Raw genomic sequence first — 9,503 nt, 5'->3', positions numbered from 1 at the left:
TTTGTGTGATCGTTTTATTGCATGTAACCTCAACATTGTTATGTTCGTTTTTTTGTTTTGCTTGTTTGTTTGTTTGTATTTTGTTGATGTGTTAGTTTTTCTGTGTATGAATTATTGTCTAGCACTATTGAAGTTTACTCACATTTACTTTAAGTGTCCGGTATTTATTTATTCTGATTGCATTCAGTCCTTTATTCTTCTTGTCTTTTCTCTTCATGTATTTTTAATATTTTTGATATAATCATGTGTTGTATTTGTCTATTTTCTTGGACTAATCTCTGCAGTTTACTATCTATTATACAACTTGTACATGTGAATAGTGTTCAGTTTTGACACAGAACATTCACTTATTACTTATATTCAGCGTTAGATGTAATTTAACACAATATGTAGTTTCATTCTCACCTTGCAGTTGGAAGTTGAATGTCACTATTCTATGTTTTCATGGCATGTCTGATGCCAATGTCATACACGGATGATCCTTTTTATATTTAGTCAAGTTTTGACTAAATATTTTAACATCGAGGGGGAATCGAAACGAGGGTCGTGGTGTATGTGCGTGTGTGCGTGTGTGCGTGTGTGTGTGTGTCTGTGTGTGTGTGTAGAGCGATTCAGACTAAACTACTGGACCCATCTTTATGAAATTTGGCATGAGAGTTTCTGGGTATAAAATCCCCGAACGTATTTTTCATTTTTTGGATAAATGTCTTTGATGACGTCATATCCGGCTTTTCGTGAAAGTTAAGGCGGCACTGTCACGCCCTCATTTTTCAACCAAATTGGTTGAAATTTTGGTCAAGTAATCTTCGACGAAGCCCGGACTTCGGTATTGCATTTCAGCTTGGTGGCTTAAAAGTTAATTAATGACTTTGGTCATTAAAAATCTGAAAATTGTAAAAAAAAAATAAAAATTTATAAAACGATCCAAATTTACGTTTATCTTATTCTCCATTATTTGCTGATTCCAAAAACATATAAATATGTTATATTCGGATTAAAAACAAGCTCTGAAAATTAAATATATAAAAATTATTATCAAAATTAAATTGTCCAAATCAATTTAAAAACACTTTCATCTTATTCCTTGTCGGTTCCTGATTCCAAAAACATATAGATATGATATGTTTGGATTAAAAACACGCTCAGAAAGTTAAAACAAAGAGAGGTACAGAAAAGCGTGCTATCCTTCTTAGCGCAACTACTACCCCGCTCTTCTTGTCAATTTCACTGCCTTTGCCATGAGCGGTGGACTGACGATGCTACGAGTATACGGTTTTGCTGAAAAATGGCATTGCGTTCAGTTTCATTCTGTGAGTTCGACAGCTACTTGACTAAATATTGTATTTTCGCCTTACGCGACTTGTTTGTTCATTTTGTCTTAATTTACAATTACAATCTTTGAACATGCTTTCACCACATTAACTTTCTGTATGCTTGTTCTAATCTATTTTAATTAAAGATAATTATGTAGTTGCCTTTTCCCCCAATATATGTTAAACCCAGACGCGAAAGTGCAAATTTAATTCAAGAAACAATTCGTCTTGTTCGTGGAATTTTTTCCAGATTATAAATACTGATAGATCATCAATAAATGCTAACAGATACATAGATAATGAATAATACATGATACATAGAAACTGACTAATGCTTATAATAATACCTGTAGTAAATCAAAAGAGAATCTGTGGTCGTAGTTTGTATTCTAAAGCTGGATGTCAGGTGAAAGTTAAACACGTTGAAATGTCCTTCACCTTACAGTACATCAAGAATCACGTACAGTAAAGGAGTTATAATGTGGAACTCATTAAGGGGAGAGCACCAATTGTTCTTTCCTCTCAATTGAACTTGTACAATATACATTGTAGATATACTTCTCTCCCTTAATAGGATCGTTCGTTTGAATCAAGTTTACCCTTGTCAGAATCTATAATTCCTGGAATTGGCATCGATAGTGATTTAAAAAAATATAAATCTTACATGTTAACAGTGAGTGCGTGGTGTTTAGGTAATAACATTGTTATTAGTTAGTACATATCAGTTAATGTTCACGATGTTGTAGTGTCTCGCCTGTTTTAATCACCACCACCGTTATTTCTCATGAGGTTTTTTTTCATGGGGCTTTTTCAAATAACATTCAATTCTTACTTATATTTAGTTTGCCCGGCGATTAGCAGTACGTTGTTTCGTTCTAATCTTGCAGTAGGATGTTAAAATTCCCTTTTCATTGTTTTCGTGACATTTCTGATCACAAAGTGATAAACGAATAATGCTTGTTTGTTTCTTGATTTTCTTAAATTACATTGAAATGATCTGAGTATGTTTTCTTCCGATTTAACTCTCCGTATGCTTGACTTAATCTATTTCAAATATATATGTGCTTACCTTTTCCCCCAACATGTTAAACTCAGACACGGTAGTGCAAATGCAACCACAGTCACAGTTTGTCATGTTTGTAGAATTTAGCCAGATGTGGATAGAAGTAAAATGACATCTTCATTGTCAAAGAGCTTTTTTCAGTGTGACAATCACCAAGGAAATCTTTGTACTAAAAAGGAATTGCACTTCCCTCTACAGTATTATAGGATCTTGTGACTTGGACATGGAAAGATCGCTGGGAAAAACGGAGACAAACAGATATTCAAAGGTTCGGATTTGTCAAAACAGCAAGTCTCAACGCTGATATAAAGATAGGTTTTTTCTCTGTGCAGAAAGTACCTGTCTGACAATAACAGGGACATTTCGCCAGGGCTAGAAAGCGTATTTTGATTTGATGTATTTTCTTCTGGAAAACAATTTTGAGCGTTATTTTAAGTTAGTTTTTGTTGTTGTTGGTTGGGCTTTTTTCAATAAAAGCAACAAACAAACAAACAAAACAAACAAACAAACAAACCATACAGGTTGAACATGTTGTGTGATAGTCGGTATCAGGGTTGCCTTTTGAAAACAAGTGTGGAATTTCAGGTAACGAAATAACACAATTTGATTTCATATAAACGGTCGAACTCTTCATTTTGACACCATAAAAATCAAAAACAATCTCAAACGATCCAACAGTTTTTACAAACACACGTGCTTTTTATGCAGACAAGATAGTGCCAACATGATGACAAAACCCCCATTGTTGCATATGCTAAATTGTGGAAGTATCAACATTAAGACAATTTCTTCCTTTTGTTTGGCAAGTGTTGGCCGTTTTTATGACAAGGGATGAAATTGTTTTCCAAAAGACCTTTGAATATCTTTAGCGGAAACTGTTTCAGCAACAAATAAAGTCAAAACTTTGCACTGCCGTGTCCCCTTTTGGTGCCTAGATGTAAAAAAAACACCATTATTTGTTTGCCATTATCTTTGCTAATAAATAAAAATCTTATTTCAGTTCTTCGTGTGTGTGTGTGTGTGTGTGTGTGTGTGTGTGTGTGTGTGTGTGTGTGTGTGTGCGTGTGTCTGCATGTGTATGTGTATGTATGTGTGTCTGCATGTGTGTGTGTGTGTGTGTGTGTGTCTGCATGTGTGTGTGTGTGTGTGTGTGTGTGTGTGTGCGAGCCCGTGCGTGTCTGTATGTGTGTGTGTCTTTGTCGTTCAGAAGTCAAAATAAAGTCGGTGGAAGTTTGCCAATGCGAACACTACTGAAAATAGTTCCGGATTGGAACAGTGGTTGGGATATCAATTCACACAGTTCTTAATCTCAAGTGAGCTGAATTCAGTCATCAGCTTGTTTTAATGTGAGTGATGAAATCAAACCAAAATTAATCAATTTTGTTATCTCACATGGAGAAATGTCAGAGGTGGTGCATGTAACATAAAGACAAACGAAACACTCCAACATTAGCATTATATTTAAATATATGATCTAAGTTATATCATAGTTCTCAACGTAACACCTCTCTGCATACAAAGCTCTCGCAGTCAAGATGTAAGACAAATATCCAAGAGAGTCATACACCATTATGTTAACTACCACCACGCACAGACCAACAGGAACTTGTGTGAAGTGCCCGAATCGTTATTGCATCCTTTCGGCACATCGATCCATGAAAGACGCTTCCTAGCACATGCTGACCCGCGTGTAAAAGGAAGAATAAGATGCAGATGATGGGGTGGGGGTGGGTAGGTCAAAGGGGGTGTTCACGAAAAGAGGATACAGGTGGGTTATTATACACACAGGAGGCGAGGGCTATGAGAAAGTCGATTGCTGTTCTTCGATTTTTATGTGAAATGAAATGCGTTTAGTTTCGGGAAAAGTGAACATTGGCTTCAGTAGAAATTGTGGCAATGAGGAAATGTCTGAAACGTTTAAATGCAGTTGGCCTTGTAAATGTGAATGTGATATGTTTTTACTTCAACAACAGATACTACCTTATATTAATGTGCAACTGATCCCTCGTATTTGTATTGCCGTTGAATGGAATTCAGACGTACATTGTTGTCGACTGTGTATGCAGTCGTTATGGTGTTTGACAAGAAATATGTTTGCCACATTCCAATTATACTGTATGAATAGTTCTGTTGTGTTTGCATGGAGGGTTAGATGTGTGTGTGTGTGTGTGTGTGTGTGTGTGTGTGTGTGTGTGTGTGTGTGTATGTGTGTGTGTGTGTGTGAGAGAGAGATCATGAGCGCGTGCATGTATTAATGTGCGTTCATGCGTACGTGCGTGTGTACGGGCGTGCGTGCGAGCGAACGAGCGTGCTTGCATATATATATTCTTTCACAATTTCTGATGTTTTATAATGTGGTCACCGTGAAAGTTGCATCGCCTTTAAAGCGATCCAATTGAATAAAGCAGAAAACTTCTTCTTTACCAAGTCCTGTGTTGAACAGCAGTGAAAAGTTGACCGCTTTTCCTGTTTAACCTTTTCAAAATTAGATCTAACTTGTTCGCGTATCCATTTCTGGATCTGCAGGCTGGTACAGAGTTACCTCCCTTTAGGCTTTTTCAAATTTCCCTTGTTTTAACCTAATTTCTTGGTTAAAACTTGTCTAAATTTCTAAATTCTTTCTTAATAAATATCAATTCTACACTTTGGCCTTAAATCAAAGTGTTTCCCTTCACAGATATCCTCTTGGGGTTGTCAGATGAGGGTAGTCTCCCATGCCAACAGAAGCTACCATTCAGAGAATGGTTTGCTTCTTAGTTGGATACCATGGGTTGACAACTCTCGCCATCAGTACCACCTGACCACTGATGAGACACAATAGTGTCGAAACACGTGTCTGGTCTAGGTACAAATACAATGGTCCTCCTCAGGACTAGATTACCTTGCGATACGTCCCCCACAAAGGGACTTTGCTCTGTAAATCTCGGTCCCCATTGTAGAGTCTGATGCTCCCAATAGACTGTCTGTGAAGGGATACCTATTTCTCTCTCTATCTCTGCTAAGAGATTTTAACAAATCTCGGAAGAAAGTCTCTGCTGACTTTCAATTGTTTCTTTCACAATTTCTGATGTTTTATATATAAAACATCAGAAATTGTGAAAGAAACAATTGAAAGTCATATATATATATAAACATCAGAAATTGTGAAAGAAACAATTGAAAGTCAGCAGAGACTTTCTTCCGAGATTTGTTAAAATCTCTTAGCAGAGATAGAGAGAGAAGTAAGTATCCCTTCACAGACAGTCCATTTGGAGCATATATATATATAAATATATGTTTGTGTGTGTGTGAGAGAGAGAGGTCATGAGAGAGACCATGCGCGCGTGCATGTGTTCTGCGCGAGGTTAGAATCTGGTACCATTCTAGAATGGACCGGGTCCAGGTTGGAATTCCAACCCTGCGCAAGTACAGAGGTGCCATTCTAGAATGGTACGGTTTCATAAAGAGTGAGAGACTGAATAAAGGGGGCCGTAATGTTTGTAGGTAAGACAGAGTTGTCTTCCCTTGAATTATCTCCACCTGCACCTTCCCTTTGATAAAATGGGGCTGATTTGTCTACCCCTGAAAAAAATCCTTTGGCGATCTTGCGATGTCATGTCATGTCAAGAAAGTTGACACTCCTGAGTACGCAATAAACAAAGGCAGACCATAGCAAGGGGGACTACCAGGGCGGTAATGTTTGCAGGGCAGTTGTTTTTGTGATGAGAGCCGGTTGCGGCCGCTTGCAATGTCAGCGCTGTCTCCCTCTCGGAAATGTCCGGTTTTTTGACAATTTTTTTGACAGACAGACAGACAGACCAACAGAAGGACAGAGTGAGTTATAGAGCTGTTGTCACAGGTTTAAAAAAAGTTGACATTAACAAAAACAGAAATCAACAACAACTTTTGTCTGGTTTTATAATATTATGGGAAAACATTGAAAGCAATTCATAGTAGTAGTACTACCACAACAAATACTCTCAAAGGGGAATTCCATGCCTAAAAGTTTGACAGTTTTTATTGAATCTATCAGAATCCCTACCTTCCAAACTGTGATATGCCCACGTTTCAAACTCCTACAACCCTGCATTACTACTACACAAAAGAACAAAGTTCCAAGAATTATATCCTGGTGCACATTTATTTGTAGAGGAAGTACCAATCATTCAAGAGAGTTCACTTGATTTACAAATGGATTGGAGGTCTGTCATTTCCAAGCAACTGAATTGTAGCTTAAAATCAGTGAATACCCTTTATTTCTGACCAAGCCTCATTGCAATGACAGTCAATTAATTTTTCTCTCCAAAATCACAACATTATACCATGTCATACTTTCAAATAACCTCTAATTGCCCTTGAAAAAAATACAGGCTCCTGACGTTCTCAGTGCCCAGTGACGGCAGAGATTGACGAATTGCAATTCAACCGTGTAGCAAGATGACACCACTTGAGCCAGAGGTCAACTAATGATTAGTAATGACATTCCAATTCACAGCATCTTGATTGACAAGCTTGATTTTCCGTAATAACTGTGGAAAGTCAGAATTTTCAAAAATGTTCCCTGAAAAGCATAAATACTCGAAGCTCAGCGTTCACAAATAAATCAAATGAAAGAATGAAATCGATGATTAGATGCCACAAGACCTTATGTCGAAATACAAACGCCAGTTATGGGATGATATGTCATTTTGGAGAAAACAGAGACGATTTTCTACAGAAACTAGCCTCGCCTTTGCCGATTTTCGTGGGGCCCACCGCAGCCAATTGCTTTCGTTGTGGTCGGCGCTCATAACGAGGGGTTTGCTATGGCTGCGAGTCTTGTGGTCAAAGCAGCACCGTTCTTAAGAGGCGCATGCCTGATAGAACGTTAAAGCTAGTTAAAAAATAAAAAAAGCCTTTCCCTCGCTCAAACTATATAGTCATATTATATATCGATACAAAGCTAAAGACTTTATCTTCACAATTCAGAAGACCAACTTCATGTATATGAATAAGATTAAAAGTTACAAGCGAGATCGGCAAAACACTGTCAGTCCGGAAATTTCCGTTCGTAGCGATCAGTGCTGAGTGTCTCTCAAAATCGTAATCACTTTCAGAACATCACAATCCCAATTCACGATGTCTTTGAGTAAAGTGTAAAAAACCCGAGGAAAAAAAACCCAACCAAACACACAAAAAACAAAAACAAACAGAAAATCCACATTTGTGGCTTTGGCTGTGTGATAGTCTAACTGAAATGACTATTCCAACTTGGACCCAAATTCCAACCTTGCGCACGGCCGATTCTAGAATGGACCAGCAACAAGGGTACCATTCTAGAATGGCACCCCTGTACTTGCGCAGGGTTAGAATTCCAACTTGGACCCGGTCCATTCTAGAATGGAACCGGATTCTAACTTCGCGCAGAACACATGTATGCATGCATATATCGGGAGGTCGTGAGTTCGAATCCCGGTCGCTGCCGCCTGGTGGGTTAAGAGTGGAGATTTTTCCGATCTGCCAGGTCAATTTATGTGCATACCTGCTAATGACTTAACCCCCTTCGTGTGTACACGCAAGCACAAGACCAAGTGCGCACGGAAAAGATCCTGTAAACCATGTCAGAGTTCGGTGGGTTACAGAAACACGAAAATACCCAGCATGCCTCCACCGAAATCGGCGTATGCGGGGTGAAAACGGTCATACACGTAAAATTCCAGTCGTGTTAAAAACATGAGTGAACGTGGGAGTCTAAGCCCATGAACGAAAAAGAAGAAGAAGAAGATATGTATTGGAATTTTTTTTAAAGAGATAATTAGAACTAGACCAAAACGGCACACGTGTCGGCTTGGACAAGCTTGAATAGACGGTTTGGGGAAATAACCCTGTCGTGGTTTTATTGATCTTTGAAGTTTCGTACACCTTTAAAACAACATTTCAAACCATTGCGAAGCGAGTGATCATAGACTTCACACAGTCTAAAACCAGCTCTGAAGAGCACTTTTTGCCGTGCCCACTGGCTTTGGAAAATATGCTCATCGGAGCAAAGTATTCACTGCTGCTATAATCGCTTTGCAATACTGTTCAGTGGCCACGTGTATTTTGCCTCACTGTATGGAAGGGGCACACCTCTTCCTGATCACAATATAAACCTTGACTGACCACTTTTCCGAAAATCATCTATCAGAGACAATGTTCGACACTATGCCATTTTCATTGAATACCATATTGTCAAATTATATTTTTTTAAAAAACACCGACCAGCATAGATTACAAATGTATTCACTACAATTGCAAAACAAGTCGCGTAAGGCGAAAATACAATATTTAGTCAAGTAGCTGTCGAACTCACAGAATGAAACTGAACGCAATGCAACGCAGCAAGACCGTATACTCGTGGTCCACCGCTCACGGCTTAGGCAGTGAAATTGACAAGAAGAGCGGGGTAGTGGTTACGCTATGCTGCATAGCACGCTTTTCTGTACCTCTCTTCGTTTTAACTTTCTGAGCGTGTTTTTAATCCAAACATATCATATCTATATATTTTTGGAATCAGGAACCGACAAGGAATAAGATGAAAGTGTTTTTAAATTGATTTCGAAAAAAAAAATTTTGATAATAATTTTTATATATTTAATTTTCAGAGCTTGTTTTTAATCCGAATATAACATATTTATATGTTTTTGGAATCAGCAAATGATGGAGAATAAGATAAACGTAAATTTGGATCGTTTGATAAATTTTTATTTTTTTTTACAATTTTCAGATTTTTAATGACCAAAGTCATTAATTAATTTTTAAGCCACCAAGCTGAAATGCAATACCGAACCCCGGGCTTCGTCGAAGAGTACTTGACCAAAATTTCAACCAATTTGGTTGAAAAATGAGGGCGTGACAGTGCCGCCTCAACTTTCACGAAAAGCCGGATATGACGTCATCAAAGACATTTATCAAAAAAATGAAAAAAACGTTCGGGGATTTCCTACCCAGGAACTCTCATGTCAAATTTCATAAAGATCGGTCCAGTAGTTTAGTCTGAATCGCTCTACACACACACACACACAGACACACAGACACACAGACACACACACGCACATACACCACGACCCTCGTTTCGATTCCCCCTCGATGTTAAAATATTTAGTCAAAACTTGACTAAATATAAAAAG

Source organism: Littorina saxatilis, linkage group LG13 (assembly GCF_037325665.1).
Source record: "Littorina saxatilis isolate snail1 linkage group LG13, US_GU_Lsax_2.0, whole genome shotgun sequence".
Taxonomy (NCBI): Eukaryota; Metazoa; Mollusca; class Gastropoda; order Littorinimorpha; family Littorinidae; genus Littorina; species Littorina saxatilis.
Note: the sequence above shows the minus strand (reverse complement) of the source record.